The sequence below is a fragment of the Choloepus didactylus genome, chromosome 12, assembly GCF_015220235.1.
Source record: "Choloepus didactylus isolate mChoDid1 chromosome 12, mChoDid1.pri, whole genome shotgun sequence".
NCBI lineage: Eukaryota > Metazoa > Chordata > Mammalia > Pilosa > Megalonychidae > Choloepus > Choloepus didactylus.
The window spans coordinates 56,670,437-56,687,581 of NC_051318.1; the positions used below are offsets into that span (position 1 = coordinate 56,670,437).

The following is a 17,145-nucleotide window of genomic DNA, read 5'->3' on the forward strand; positions in this document are numbered from 1 at the left end:
GTCCTCCACCCTCCAATCCCATCCAAGTTCATCCTTAGTATTCAATCTTTGAATACTCTTTCTAGACCTTTACCCTTCTCTTCCCCTTCTGGGACACCAATGAGTCTTAAGTTTGGACGTTTTATTTTATCTATCGTATCCCTGAGATCCATTGAGATTTTTTCAATTTTTTTCTCCATTCTTTCTTTTGTTCTTTCATTTTCTGTTCTGTGGATTTCTAGGACACTGAGATGTTGTTCAGCTTCCTCTAGTCTTGTATTGTGAATATCCAGAGCCTTTTTAATTTGGTCAACAGTTTCTTTTATTTCCATAAGATCTTCTATTTTTTTATTTACTCTTGCAATGTCTTCTTTATGCTCTTCTAGTGTCTTTTTTATGGCACTTATATCCTGGGCCATGATCCTCTTGATGTCCTTTAAATCCTTTGCCATGTTTTCGTTCTTTGATTGTAGTTCTTTAATTAAATTTGCGAGGTATAACGTTTCTTCTGAAATCTTGATTTGTGTGTTTGGAGCTGGATTCTCCATATCATCTGGTTTTATCATATACATTAAGATTTTCTGTTGTTTTTGGCCTCTTGGCATTTGTTTTGCTTGATAGGGTTCTTTCAAGTTGTATCAAAAAAAAAGGGTTATCGATCTAATTTTTCAGAGACACAGATTGGTGACGTACACTTTCTCTAAGTAGCCAGCAGATGGTGTCTGTGAGCCACTTATATCCCTCCAGTCAGTTCTCGCATAGTGAGGGGAAATGATTCTTGTGTGTTCAGTTGGAGAGCTCAGCCTGGGTGTGCCGCTGGAGTTGCCCGCCCTGAATGTGGGGCGTGCACACGGGTGGCCAGGGAGGAAGGGCAGCTCTCTCTCCGTGTCCCCTAAACCACCAGACTTGGCATAGTGCCCCTGGGTTCTCTGAGTGGATCCCCCCTCCCAGCTGTGATCCTCCCTCAGCCGAGGGGGATGCCGTGCTACATCATCAGTGTGCGCCGTCCCTCTAGGGAAGCCCTGGGCCTCTTGGCTGTACTGCGGGGCTCTCAGCTCATTTCAGAATGCAGAATGTGTGAGGCTGTCTTTACTGCAATGCCTTGTAGGCTGAGAGCAGCTGAGGTTTTCTCCACAGAGAGAGATCGAGAGACAGAATATTTCCCCCGATTCTCCCAAGGTCAGTTGTCACCAAAAGCCTCTGTCTGCTTGTTGAGGATTCGCTGTCTGTATTGAGCAGTTATTATTAAAATCTCACTTGGAGCTGGGCTGAGAAAGTGCACAGCATGGCTTCTGTGAGGGAGGGGCTCCCGGCTCTAGGTTCTCAGCTCTCAGCGCAGGTCCGCAATTTTACTTACAGATTTTATGCTGTGATCTCGGGCTTTCCTCCCAATTCATGTCGGTGGAAGTTGAGTGTACAGTCATGTTTGTCTCCCCGCTACTATTCCAAGTTATTTACTGGTTTTTTGTTCATTTATGAATTGTTTTGGGGGAGACTAAGTCTTCCACTTCTTTCTATGCTGCCACCTTCCCAGAATCCTGCCCCATATATTTTGACATGTGACATATCATTTTCTTGCTGTTCTGTAATTTTTTATATTTTACTTAAAAAAAGATAGAATTTTAAAATATCTGTCATTAGATATTTTTGCATTTCTAATTTTGCTTTATTTTCTAGTTTTAATATATATTCGTCAACTTATTTGATTTTTACCATTTCTACTTTTCTATATATTTACGCTTTTATTTTTGGCCTGTTTTGAGTTCATTATTTTTGCAAGTGTTCCAAGAGCACTTGCAAAGAAAATGCATTCTCTGTTGGACACAATGCTTACCATCAATCTTTATACAAAGATCCTTCATTCATGAGTTTTGTTTTTTTTCCCCCCTTTGGATTAATATTTCAGTTAATTGGCCATGCAGTCAGGTAATTTTTTTCAGAAAAATCTATAAATGCTCTAATGTAAGTCATTACATTTGTATTAGTTAGGGTTCTCTAGGGAAACAGAATCAATGAGCGGTATCTATGACTATAAAATTTATAAAAGTGACACATGCAACTGTGGGTATGCAAGAGTCCAAATTCTGTAGGGCAGTCAGCAAACTATCAACTCCAAGGAAGATGTCCATTGAACTCCTCAGGAAACGAAGCGGCAACTTCGACAAACTCCTTAGGAAATGCTTCACTGGGCAGCCGAAGAAGAAGTGAAGGTCCTCTATCTGTCTCGCTTATAAGTCTTCAACTGATTAACTGGATTAAATCCAGCCAATTGCATTCTCTCATTGTGGAAGACACGCCCTTTGGTGAGTCATCAGTCACAGCTGCAGCCAATTGACTGATGATTTAATAAACCAGCCTGTTGGTTTATTAACCAGCCACAAACGTCCTCACAGCAATTGTTAGGCCAGCATTTGCTTGACCAGACAGCTGGGTACTATCACCTTGCCAAGTTGACATATGAACCCAACCATCACAACATTATACGTAAGTATGAAGTATATTTCCATTTCCTTGACATGTATATGAATTGTGACTGGTTAAAAATGTTGTGGTCAAACCCTTTTCCCTCAATACTCTATAGATACTGCTACATTTAATTCTGCATTTGTTAATGAGATGCATTGACTGCAGTTACCAATTTCTTCTGCTTGAATATTTATGCAATTATTTTCTCAACCAGGATGTCTACAACTTGTCTCTCCTATGTATCTATCACTGTATCAATTACTTTCTGTCCATCATATTTATCTCTTTATTCTTTTTTATTCTGTTGTGAAATTTTTCTCAGGACTCTTTTCCATGTCTCTGAATTGATTTCAAAAGTATTTTTTTCCACATCCATTTGCTTTTTTTTTTTTTTTGCCATTTGCTTTTAATATGGTTTCTCATTTCCATAATGCTTTTTTTTTTTGCCACTATTCCCTTCTCCAATTCTTTTTCAGCTTCCTGTATCCACTTTTATTGTCTTATCACTTCATATTTTTACATTTTTCTTTAAGTTTCATTTAAATAGCTCATTAATTTAATTTTTCAATCCTGTAATAAAAAAGATTTTATAAACATTTTTCTTATTCCCAGTGTCCTTAATAAACCTTCCAGTGGCTTGCACCTTCTGTTCTCTTTTTCTCTTTTAAATTAGTATCCATGATCCACAAATTCCTCGCTGGATACATTCTGTTTACAACTCATTACTGAATGACCATAGATTCAGATAAAGTTGGTATTTGCTCAAGAGTGGTATGGTGAAGTCTTACTTTCTGTCTCAGTTCTTCATTTTTTAAATTTATAAACTATTTTCATTATTTCATTGGAACTTAATTTGGAGGTTGGCTGTTGATAGTTTTAAACATATTTTCAGTTCTTTAGCTACTCGGGGACAAGTGGGCCATTGGGTTGGGGAAGAGCTGAGCAGTCTCAATTCAATTGTTTCTGGGTATGATTACGTGTTCTGACAAGTCTGGCCAAATCCATCTTCAGATTCCAGTCATTGCCTCACTCCGACAGAAAGCTATGCCACTGCAGAGCCCCCGGTCTCACAGTGAAGGTGTAAGCTACACTCATTTCTATTACTTTTTTATATTTGAATGTTTACTTATCTTTACTTAAGAACTTAATTCAGTAGCTGCAAGCTGATTTCCAGGTCGATGTCTCCCCTAAAACTTTTACATCACCATAGATCGTGGCTGTTTTTTCCCGCTCAAAGCAAATAAAAATGGCACTTCCCTCACTAAGCTTTCTTTCCCCTGCTTTTCTTTTTTCCTGTAGTGGGAAGCTGGGGTACCATACTCTTCCCATCCTCCAATGTTTATCTTCCCTAATAATGAATTCTTGACTAGGACCCTTTCAGTATCCTCCACTTAAAAATTTTTTAAAAGCGGCCCTCTGCATTGTTCCTGGAGACAGATGTATTAGTTCTTGATACCCTGCTTCATTTTTCCCCAGATTTCCATTGTTTCTAAAAGGTATTATGTGGTTTAGGAATGTGACATTCCTTAGTTTTGTTACACTTAAGGTTAATTTAATTATTTTTGATCCTTTCAGTAATTTCACAAAAAACTTATTTTAAAAACTTCACTCTTCTTTTGTCAGAAGGACATGGTGTGCTTTCTAAATCTTCCCTGTCTAAAAATATCTTTTTGTCACTTTCAGGCATGAAAGATTACTTAGATTGAATACAGTATTCTTGGATCAAAATATTTTCTCTTGAATCTGTTTTGCTCCTTGTCTTCTGGTATCTAATTTTTTCAAAATCTGAAGTCAGCTTTATTTTTACCTTTTTCATAGGAAAGCTGTTATTTTTATTCTGCTTGAATACTTTGTTCAAAATATTCTCCAGGATTCTATAGGGAAATACAGCACTCCCACTCCCCATATATCTGCATGATTTCCTAAAGTAGGAAGACAATCAACATTAAAGCCATCTCAGGGAAGCACTGTGGAAATAGCTTCTGCCGACCTCTCTCCCCTTTTTCACACCTCCTTACTGAAAGGGAAGCTATAAGACAGAGGAGAACCTGGCATCCTTGTTTCTTCCGCTATTTGAGAATAATGCATGAAATCCTGCTCACCTGTGCATTTACGACTCGGTGCTTTTCCTCTCTTAGAGGTACCTACCCATAGAAGTGAAATTTGTTCTTTCTGTTTCTATTTTGCTTGGTATTCTCACCAGAGTGAGCTCTGTCCATTTAAGGGAAGGTCTGCTGTCTACAGCTTTTCATCTATTACTAAATGGGTAAATTCATTTTGGGAAATAGTTGCAAAATACTCAGTGTTTGTCCAAGCTTTTTCTTCAAATCTTAGAATAAGTTGATGCTATATTCCAGTGTTCAGTTGGCTCTTGCATCTATTTTTGATTGGTTAAGAAATTACAGGCAGATAGGGATCTGATAATAAGCCCCTGTCAAAGCTCCACAAGGAAAAAATTATGTTTTTATATTGTGAGTTAGTTCTTTTTTCCTGGTTCCTTGCTGTTCTACCGATGTGAACATTAATTGATATTACTGTGTATTATTTTTGAGAGAAGAGAATATATTGGAAAGGGGTAATTCCCAGATGGAAAAATGCATATCTTCAAGGTTTCATTTCTATTTAGTTTCTTTATCTATGCATTTCTTTGTTTATTTGTGAAGTACAATGCCAGGGACTGGCTGGAGCCTGCATCAGCAGATCTTCCAGTGCAGGACCACCTTGTCTCCTATAAGATCTATATTATCTGCTGAGGGGAGTTCTCTGAGGCCAATTTGCTTCTCTGTTATCTGTGCCATCTCTTGTAATCACTCATACCCCCAAACTTAGCCCAATTTTTTGGGCCACATTGCCAACCTGATAAGCCATCCTTCCTGCTGGATAAGCACCACTGCGGACACAGTTCTACTTGCCACTGTTGCCTGAGATCCGGTTTTGTCTAATAGCATGTCAGCCTCAACTCTTTTCTTTAGCCCAGTCTTATATGGAAAAAATTCTGTATGTGGAAGAAATTCTTCAAAGTTTCTGGCAATTTGGTGGCTTCCATAGTTTCAATTATAAATACAGTTGCTCTCTCATTCTATATTTTAGAGGAGAGAGAGGTGATAAATTGCATATGTGTCCTCAGACTCCTGCCTTGCCTCTCAATTCTTGAATGGCAAATATTTTTAAGTAGTAACTGTTTAGACCTCTACAACTTTAGGAAGAAGAAAAAAAAACTAAATAGGAGAAAAAACAAGAGTTTTCACATAGCAAACCCAATCTTGGGTTTCTCTGTCAATATTCAGGAGATGATGGCATGATTATCAAGCTCCAGGAACATAAATTTTCTTCCTCACGCAATGTGCAATTAAATCTATTTGTGTTTCTATAATCCATAGCTCAGTTAATTAAATTAATCTATTTATCAGATTTTGGGGAAGGCCAGAGGGAGGGAGGGAAGAGAAAGTATATTATTTTATTATCAGTATTAAATTTGTCTTATTTACTTCCCCAGAGAAAAGGGAGGTAAGGTCTCTCAGGCCTGGCAGCCTAGGATGAACCCAGGGCAAGACACTTTCATCCTTGTTTATTATGCACACAGCCAAGAGGATGCATAGGAAGCAGCATTATTAGTCTGACCATAGAATTTATTGCTAAAAATATGGCATATATAAGAGTACTAGAGGGTGTTAAAAAGAGAAAATGGGCATGAACTGGGACCGTCCTGGGTAGATAAGAAGATATGATTACTCCAAGCACACAGGCTCTTAAGCATCTGCCTTAGTGCGATCATTGATCTATCACCTACTAGGTATAAAACTGAAGGCAAATTCTTTAATCTCTCTGTTCCATTCTTTCCTCATCTGTAAGATAATAACAGGCATAACCCTCAGAGGATTATTGTGAATGATTATTTAAGACAGTCAAGTAAATATCTCTAACAGCATGTAGCATATAGTAAGTGATCAATAAATAGTATTACTATTATTATTATCATTATTATCACCACCATTGTAAAGTGTCTAAGGCTATGTTCCCAATCCAAATAAGCTACATTGGCAAAGAGAACCAGAAGTCAAGCCAAAAGAGTTGGGATTGAAGGAGGGTGATGTGGTTGGTTGTGGTAGAGTAGAGAGAAGGTGAGCCTGAAAGTATTCTGTGAACCAGAGGTCAGCAGTTTGGGGAGGGCTGGCATACATTGTGGCTTTTGTCCCTAACATGTTCCGTAGCATGTATCCCTTAGGGGATGAACAAATGGTGAATATTTCACTGACTCAGTAATTGATTTCAGCTAAAATCTCTTAGTCCATACACAGATGCAGTTGCATTCTTCCCTGAAACAAAAGATCCTGACCCTTTTGGGACAATCCTTAAACTAGCTAACTCCTCCCCCCAAAAAAGATGAAACCTAATATAAAATGTGTATAAAGAGCTTATAAATGTCAAAATAAATAAATAAACAAAATAAATAAATAACTGTTTGGAAAGTATTAAGTCCGTCTTTCCTTGACTTTCAAAAATAATATGGCAAGTTTCTATGTTTTAATTATACTTTCTTCAAGTTAAATGTAAACTTTTAACACTTACTTACCAATTTGACTAAAAGTTCTCAGCACTGGGACAGAATCCTTGTTGCCAGTGACTAATTCTAATTATACAGTTATAGCCTAAAACCCACAGAGATGTAATAAATCATTTAAATCAAGATATTCAGATACTCTATAAATATAAGGTAGTGCCCAAAACATTGACCTATCTTTAATAGTTATTTTGACTAATGATTCTCGTTAATCAAAACTAAGTACTCATAAATGGAATGTGAAGCATAGCAAAATAGAAACAAAAGCTAAACAAATATCACTCTTTTCAGTCACACTCTAGTATGTGGCTAACAATGCATTTTTCATATTTTTCAGATTAAAGTAAATTAGTTATAATAAACTGCTCACTGGACTTTGTTATTTGGAAGTGGTGCTACCTTTTGGAAATGCAAGGACAACTTAAAATGAACTCTAATAAATCTACTACAGCAATTCTCAGCCCAAAAGCAATTTGTACTTTTTTGTTATGCATGTTGATATAAAAGAAAAGAACATAATGAACTGAAGTTTTTTCCCCCAGAGGAACTTGACCTCCTAAATGGATAAAAAAAGAAGAAAAATAAAATAAAATAAAATGCAGCTGTTTGGCCTAAAGGAAGAAAAGGATTCCCCAATGACAAATTTACAATCAAGAGGAAATTAGGTCCAAATAAATGAAATGAAGATAGCCAATGTGATTGTCTCTGAACTTATATAAAACAGTTAGAGCATCAAAGAACAGGAAAGAGAAATGTTTCCAAGAAACCAGACTCCACAGTAAGTTTCCAAAAGGAAAAAAGAAAGAAAGAAGAAACAAAATGAAGGTACTTGTATATATTATGCCACTTCAGAATTTTCTTTGAAACTGCAAACGATAGTCCAATATATGATTTACATACACTTAACCCAGCAGCATGAGAGACTGACTGATGCAGAACTCTAACTCAAACCACATCCCAACCTGCATCCTGGATGAACAGATATTGAATATAGATGTGAGGAATGTATCTGAGCAGCAGATGCTAATGAAAGCTATTCTCTAAAACAAAATTGAGATAGAAATTGAAAAGAAGATGGAAACATACTACAATGATTCCTCACTTAGAATCCACTTATCAGCTATCCAGAAATCCCATTATCTACACAGCTGAGAATCAGGGAGAAAAAAAGAGCTTCCTGAAGAGATATAACAACAGTTGTTTTACTCACAGATTAAAAAAAAAAAAAAATCCAGGGCCTCCTTCTTCAGAAGGGAAAATTAATTTTTTGCTTTATACATATATGTAACAAATTATAGGTCACAAGTTAAAAGGAGCAAGCATGCGAATTACAGCAGAATGTAACAACAAATAAACCAAAATCAAAAATAAAGAACTTACAGAAACAAATAGAAAAACTTCACTAGTCTTTAGGAACATCAAAACATTGCAGCATAATTAAATAATTACTTTTCGCATAGATGGGATTAGTATAAGTCACTAAATAAAAAGGAAAAGTAATCCTCTGTATGGGATAGGAAAGTGATGATACTTCAGAAAAATTCCAAATAGAAAGTTAAAACAAGTGGTGGTGGTCCTTAGAGTGATTTAGCTGAGCAATTTCTCAAATTCATTCATGTAAAAAATCTAATTCTCTAATTATTCCAGATAATTGAGTTGTTTTCATAATATCTAACAACTCTTGTGGGCTTTTATATTTGATAGCATTGAGGGCATATATTTCACCCTATAAAAGCACAAGCCATAAGAGTAATAGGTGTGGTGATGAATGCACAAATCTGTGATTATACCGAGAGCCATCATTAGTACACTTTGGATGGATTGTATGGTGTGGGAATCAAACTGGTTATTTTAAAATAATCCATAGATGTCTGACCCATATTTTAGGGGTCTCTAACACCTAACAATATATTTTTAAAAATCTCCTCCTATTTTTACACTTCCTAGAGAAAGAATTATATGAGCAGGCAGAAAAAACAAACAGAAAAACCCACAACTACTCTGTGCATTTCATTAAAAAATATTCATACCTCTGAAACCTTGATAGGCAGATATTAATTTAAATTACATTTGACATTATTAAATGTTTTCATGTTGAAAGTAATTATCATAATAATAGGTTTGGACTATGATACGAAATAAACAACATTTCTGAGGCAATGGGAAAATGGAATAAAAACATGGATTTAAGTTATAGATCCTATTTCTTTAGCAATTAAATTGAAACCAAATTATGCAGAGGAAATAGAGTCAAAAGTGGTTAGTGAAATTTGGATCTGCATTGATCAACTCAATCAATCCAGTACCTAAAACCTGACTTTCTTTCTTCACATGAAAGTACACATTATCACATTTGAATAGCTGATAATTTCAATTCGCAACTTCGCTCTCACAAGGAACAACCTAAAAATCTTTCATGTGTGCCAGGTACTTGCACTATGCTTACAATCAGAATATAACACAGGTAGAACAAATGCCAAATGCCTCAAACTCATAGGTATTTAAAATAAAATTCAAGATTTGAAGTTGACTTGTAAATGTCATGAAATATAATCCCAAGGCCTCCATTTAACAAATGTATTTTGTTTTAGTCTGCTTTAGTGGAAAATGCCAAATGATCAGGTTCATGTTTAAATCTATTGATTAAGTTCAATGTTTTGCAAATAGGAACAGAAGGTAATTCAATCATCATAGTATTGATTAGGACAGTATTGATTGTGGTGTCCTAAGGACTCTCTACCTGTCCCCTGTTACCATTTTGTGTCCCTAGCTTCCATTCCTGTAATTAACTTTCCCTTTGCCTGCTGCTTCCTTCCTAACCAAATGAAAATTCTGCCATCCTTTGCTGTTAGAGTAGTAACTTGAAGGCATGCATAAACCATATTATGAAAACTTTAGAGGCTTTGTTCTTATAGAACATAACTGATTTTCTTTTTTAGTTAGGAAAGAAATCCAGCTTAACAGGGAATGATTTTCTTTAGTTATCTCTTAGTTGCTTGATGCTTCATAAAAATATTCACAAATGTACAAGAGGCCTAGATATAGGATATTTTGAGTTTACATAATATCCAAAATGAGAATATAGGTAATTAATGATAAGAAAACAGAAAAAAAGATACTTACATTCACTTCTTCAGACACAAAAATTGACTCATTTAAATCTACATTCCTAAGTCTTTTCAAATCTACTTCCCTCAGTAATGGGAAACAAATTGGATTCCTCTTAAAATAAGTTCAGTTCAAAGTTTAATCAAATCCTTTTGAATCTATTAAATATTTGTTATATGTAATTGTATCCAAACATGCATTCCCAGAATTTGAGGTGATATGGAAGGAATAGCATTCTCAATGGCAAGAGATGGTTTCTGTATTTCTGTTTGAATAATAACACGTCCAAAAAAATGAATACTAACTTGGTCATTTTTTTTCCCAGCATATTGTGCTTATACCAAAAAGAAAAAGAATAAAGATGACTGCATCTCAGTAACTGGAAAAACAGAATTGCAGATGTCGTAGCTCCTAACAAGTGAAAGCCAGACCCCCGAGTAAGGCAGCTCTCTGGTGGCTGGAATAGCTAAGCACATATTCTGAAACCAAAAGACACTAAAGTTTGATGAGAACTCTGGAATGTCAGAGGAAAAATGAGATTTCAAGCAGGAAACTCACAGAGTTTTCTCCGTTTGCTTTACCTGGAATTTAAATTACGTATAATAGAATTTTTGAGTCATTTTACTAAATTGGGGGAAAATGACAAACTTTTGAGTCGACTGAAAGAAAATTGTTTGTTGTACCTGATCATAATATTTGTGCATACATGTGTGAAGAACTCGAGGAGAGGACTTTGTAGGGGCTGTTACAGATAGTGCACGCGTAAGAAGTTTCATCTAAACATGCGGCTCAAAGGCAAACTTGACTGCAAACACAAGGTAATAGCCACAAAAAGCAATAAGTTGTTTGGATGGTTCTTTTGGCCAATTTTCTTGTCATCCACAGTGGATAAGGACCACATTTTGAATTTTTAACAAAGTGGATTGAAATTTACAATCAGGAGGCTTTTAAATTTCTCTTAAATAGCATATTGTTCTGCCTTTGCTAAAAAAAAAAAAAAAAAAAGCAGTTCCAAAATGTTTCCACTGGAATTTATAGAACAAATATGTTGCATTAATTCAAAGTAATTATTTTCCCATATTTAAAGAAATATATATTACGTTTATACATATTTATATGATAAATACGCACACAACCTCAGAGCAGCATAAAACGAGCAGCAATACAACACTGATTTGATATAATTCCAAGTAAAAGTAAAAACATTTGAAATTTTAGTTTTTTCCAACATCGTTATCAGTAAACACTTAATTTCCTTATAAAATTGATTTAATCCTGAAACTAGCTTGTTAACCTTTCCTCTCTCCCTGATTGTTTCTATTCAAATCACCTCAAATTCTGGGAACACACGTTTGGATATAATTACATTATAAAAATATTTAACAGATTCAAAAGGATTTCTGTTAAATTTGAACTGTATTTATTTTAAGAGGAATCCAATTTGCTTCCCATCACTGAGGTAATGTAAGTAGACTTAAAAAGACTTGAGTATCTTGTTTTAGCTGACTCAAATTGTTGTTTCTGGAGATGCTAAAGTAATCTTGAACTTTTTCAATAGAAAATTGAATAGCTTATTCAATCCACAATGAGGAGGCTGCAAATCCTTCTCTACACTGCTCTGCTGAGGTCACTGCTGAAATCCATGTCCATTCTGCTTTCAGAGAGAAATTGATGGATTTGAGTTTTTCCAGATGAGGATGATAACTCTTATAAGGTAATTCAGGATGTTCATAGCATCATTATGGAGGTGAATAAAAATAAACATCGAATACACTGCGTAAATATAAAGGAAGTATATGGAAGGGACACCTAACCCAGATTCACCTAAGTCAGAAAAGTCTTCACAGAAAAAAGAACACAATAGCCGAGTATTGAACTGTTAGTAAAATATACTCCAGGATGTAGGAAGGCATTTCAGATAGAGGGGGAATGTGTGTTTGAAGAACAGCATGTGGATTTTTATGGAAGAGTACAGTTGGAAGGTGGTGAGAAATAAAGCTAATTATTGATAGAAGATCATCAACTTTACACCATATGTGGAATTTGAATTTTCTCAAGAAAGATTAAGGATTTATTTCAGGCAAGGAGGATTGCAGTGTAGTTGGAATGATAGATTTGAGAGATCTTATCCAGAATAAAACAGACAGATTATGTATGTGAGCTGTGAAAGAGAGAAGTCAATCAAGGCACCCTCTCTCTGACTTTTTTTTAACAAAAGTGGATGCATAGATGTTTTCAGAATTATAACATTCTACCAGAACCACTTCATACATGTAGTTAAAAATATCCCCTAAAGTTTTCCAGGAGAACTTGCCATTCCAGTCAAACCTATTGTCCTCTATGCCATTTAAGCACTTGCCATGCTCTTTCCTAAACAGAACATCTAGTTCCTTTCCTCAAAAATCTTCCCTTCCTCTGTAGCTAGAGCCCTAACTTCTTATGAAGACCCACCTAAGCCTTCTAAGGGAAGCACACACTAATGAAGTTAGCCCACCTGCAAATTCTTTTAATAGACCTGTTTATTTCCCATCATCTTTGCAAGGGTTTAAAGACTCTGTCAGTCTTCTCTTTTCCTTACCTCATATTTATGTCATAACTCTCAATTGCTTTGTCACTTCATTTATTAATCTGAGCTTTAGATGCTTTTTTCACATTTTGTGGGTCAACTAAGTATAAGACCACTTCTGCCCTATTCATTTGACAAGACTTTTTTTCTTCACTTTATTTTCCTACTTTTAATCAAAAATTTTTATCACCACAACTAAGTAAAACAGTAAGTAACAGAGTGAACATTGCATAGGAAAATGTTCTATGACCACTGAAAAAATCCATAGTCTATAAGAAAACATCTTCTCCCAAGTTTTTATCTAAAACATTCACATCCTTGTGCAAATATAAAAATTAGTAAAAGGTAATTTCCTGTATTCATTAGTTTCCTTGAAGGTTGGATTTGATTTCTTTTTTAATGCCTAAATTTTTTTCCAGAGATATTCCAAACAAACACAAGTATTTCAAAGCTTCTTAGTAGAGCGTGTACAATAAACAAACAAACAAAACAAAAACCCACAAGGAAACAAACAAAACTTTTAAAAGTAAAGAGGCACAAAAGTAATCAAGGGATGCTTTTGTGATAGTTCTGAATTCATTTCTTGAAAAAATTTCCCTCATTTACCCTTGAATGTTTACGTTTGATTAATAGGATATTTTTTCTTTTATAATTTTCAACTCATCAGTATCCCTGAGATGGGAGTTTGGGAGTCGTCAGTTGCCCCAGGTGACAATCTGAGTGGCAAGCTACCATGAGTAGACTTCTGAAAGGGGTCCTAGCAAATGTCAAGTGACCTCTGCTGAGTCATGGGCCAAAGAATGGCATGCCAAGTGACTGGTCTAAGGCCAACATTTTTTTTTTTTGTCTCCAAACAGAGAAGAAAGACACAATATCATTACCATTGTATGCTTTACTATTTCCATGACACACGTATCATTTCATTTAGCAGAACTGATGACAAGTTTATTGTGAATTCTAAAAGAAAAGTAGAAAGTGGGGAAGGTACTACCCATTTTGAGATAAGAAATGTTACATTACAAAAACAACAAGAACAAAATGATTATATAAAAGGATGATAATGGAGGCTTTCAAAAGGCTTTTCACTTCAGTATAGGCCAAGCTCTGATCACTTTCTTCCCCTAGCTTGATTGGCAGGGTAAAACAATAGTGCCTGTGGTAAAACAAATTCACCCAGAACTGATTCCTTCAGGTCTGAAAAAATCTTTCTCTAGTAACATTTGCTAATGTCTAAATGGAAGCTATTTGTACTATAATTTCTTTAAAGTAAAATAAATAAATTACTGCTTTCTTTGAATGCTTTCACTGTGCCAGGCAGAACTCAAGGAACATTTGTAGGACACATTGTAATCATTATTGTTTATAGATTTATTTCCTAAGAGAAAAGTCTTTAGTTTCCTCAGAAACCTCAGAGTAGTTGATAAGTTTTCAATAAACTTGTAAAAGGAGAAAGACTGTTATGGAATTCAAAAACAATGCAGATATTTGGAAATATTTTTAGTGGGGATAGTTTACATCGATAACAAAATATACAAAATTATCTTTAAAATGGTAGAACTCTATTCATTGCCTTCAAAAATGACTACTTTAGGAAATCTTACAGATAACTTTTTTTTTTAATGCATGCACTGCTGTGGTGACCACAGAAGTCACCCTGTGGCCCTGGGGAAGATGGCATAAGGCTTAGCTCTCATCATAACTGTTTCCCAGAGTGGGCTTGTTCCAACCCAGCTTAGCCCGAAGACCGAAGAACACACCAGGCATGAAAGTGACAGGGGTTTAATTGGGACTTACTGACAGGAGATGATGTTCTCATGGTTGCAACCGACCATGGAAAGTGAACCATGAGAAAGATGGAGGAGTGCCAAGGTGGTGGTGTATGTGTGTGTGGCGGGGCTTATAAAGGTTTGTGACAAAGGAGTTTCTCATGAGATTTGGTTGCTAACCGTGATTAGGGGAGAGGAATTTTAATGTTTTCTCCCCCCACCCTGGGAAGGAGGCCTGTTGCCTGGTCATGAAGGTGGCTGTGTGTATCTCATAACAGAGGAGGGGGCAGGCCCTGGACCCTAGGACCTCCTACAGTGTTTGTCAAATACTCCGCCAAGCCAGAGTCCCGGGCCCCCATCTTGTATAAGTTGGTTATGTAGTCACCCAGCTCTTTGATGGACTTTACCTGCTCACTTAGGTAAGGTGTCTCAGTGAAGTCACACATGTGGGGGCTGTTTGTGTCAGTGGCCAGTTTGTGCAGTTCCAGTACTGACTGATTTGCCCTTTTTTCCAAGTGTAATGCACACTCCATTGCATTCAGCCCACTCTCCCAGTTGTCTCATTCTGGTTTCTTGATATCCTGAAGGAAGATTTGGCCACCTTGTTGGTTCTGAAACTTCATAAGCTTCTCAGCATGTTCTGTCTCCTCATGAGATTGGTGAAGAAAATATTTGGCAAAAGTCTTCAAAGCCACATCATCATGGTCAAAGTAGTAAGACACTGACGGGTAGATGTAACAGGCGTAGAGCTCCAGGTTGATCTGGTGGTTGATGGTGATCTCTGAGTCCTAGTTGTAGATCTGGTGCATGTACGACTGGGATGTGGCCATTATGGTAGGTGGTTGAGGAGAGAAGGTGGTGGCAGTGTGGCACTGAAGCAGTGGCAGAGGGCTGCTCAGAGTGGCCAGCCAAAGGGGGTGAGCACCGGGTTCCATTGAAGCAGGAAATCATGGAGACTCTCTACAACGTCTGGCCTAGATAACTCCTAGGCTGCTTTTATGGAATTTGTAAATCAAACTATCGCAAATCCTAAAAATAATGTCTTTAGTTTACTAATGATCTTAAGGGCATATCAGAGACCAGTTAACAATTCCAGAACATTTCTAGTTGTATCTCTATCAGAGACAAAGAACTAATTGCTTCTTCATATTGCTCCATTGTTTTGAAGGGTCTGGAATCTCGGTTCAACCAATGGCCTAATTAGAAAGTTTCTCTCAGGCCATTCCATGACTATGTGTAGCCCAGGTCCCTGTCCTGAAATACTTTTCCCTCTCTGTATTCTCTTAGTTTTTCTTCTAAATAACTTAAAGAATGGTATGCTTGTCACTGTGGTAGTTTGATGCTGTTATGTATCTCAGAAAAGGCCATGTACTTTTGATCCACTCCTGTGGATGCAGAACTATTCTAGGTGGGACCTTTTCATTAGGTTATTTCAATTGAGATATGACCCACTTCATTCAGGGTGGGTCTTGATCCTCTTGTTGGAATCTTTTATAAGAGGATAAAACATATACAGAAACTAAGAGATGAAATTAAGAGAAGCTCACAGAAAAAGCACCAGAGAAGTCATAGAATAAGCCACAGATGGAGAAGCCAGAAGCTGAAGCAATGAAACCTGGGAGAGAAGGATCAGCAGACACCACCATGTACCTTCCCATGTGACAGAGGAGTCCCGGAGACCTCTTCAGAGAAGGTATCATCCTGTTGATGCCTTATATGGAACATTTTCATGGCCTAAGAGTGTAAATTTGTAAGCTAATAAATCCCCATTGTTAAAAGCCTGTCCATTTCTGGTATATTGCATTTTATCAGCTTTAGCAAACCAAAACAGTCTCCTTTTGTGAATCTTTCCATCATCCTCATAGTTGGGGGGGGGGGGGAATATAAGAAAGGAGGAAAGTAGGAGAGATGAAATTGATGCCCCTGCCCTAAACATTCTCTTCTTCTTACCCTATAAACTCTGTACTCCAGACTGTCCCATTTACTCCCAAGGCTTTAATAATCATGTATATGCTGATAACTCACAAATTGACATTTACGGCTCCAACTTCTCTCTTGAGCCACAGACCCTTTATATTTAACTGCAAGTGAGACATCTATTTGACAGGCATCTAAAAATCAACCTATGTAAATGTGGGCCCATCATCGTACTCCCATTAATCTATTATCTTACTGTAAATCCTAAACTAGTAAATAGCACCAGCTTCTACCCTGTTGCCCAGTGAACTGCATACATTTCAAGATCCTCAGTCTCCCATTTATCTTCACCTCTTTTACCACTTCGTCCATCCAGACTATTATCCTTTGTCTAAAGCCTAATTTTTGTCCAGTTTCCTAATTATGAACCTTGTTTCCCTCCAATCCGTAGTGCACATAGCAGTACTATATTTCTGTAACTATTCTCCCTCCAGCTTACAGTACATCAACAGTGTCTTATCCTTGGAAAAAATTCAAACTCCTTGCCTGGATTTGAACATGTGTTCATGAGCAGAACCCAGTTTATCTCTATTACTTCTTCCCCACTAAACTCAACCCTAACCACAAAGACTTTTCTCCAGTAACTTGAAAGTAACACCACCCTTCTCTAAATGTCTTCCTTCACATTGCCCCCTGACTAAATATTCATTCCCCAATTGTTCATGTGACTAACTCTAACTCATCCTTTGGGTTTCAACTTACAAAGTTTTCTGCCAGAAGTC

General features: G+C 36.6%; 1 pseudogene; it reads right to left on the reverse strand.

The window, feature by feature from the left end:
* Positions 1-14,715: 14,715 nt before the first annotated feature.
* Positions 14,716-15,291, reverse strand: LOC119506851 (annotated as a pseudogene).
* Between the last annotated feature and the right edge of the window lie 1,854 nt (positions 15,292-17,145).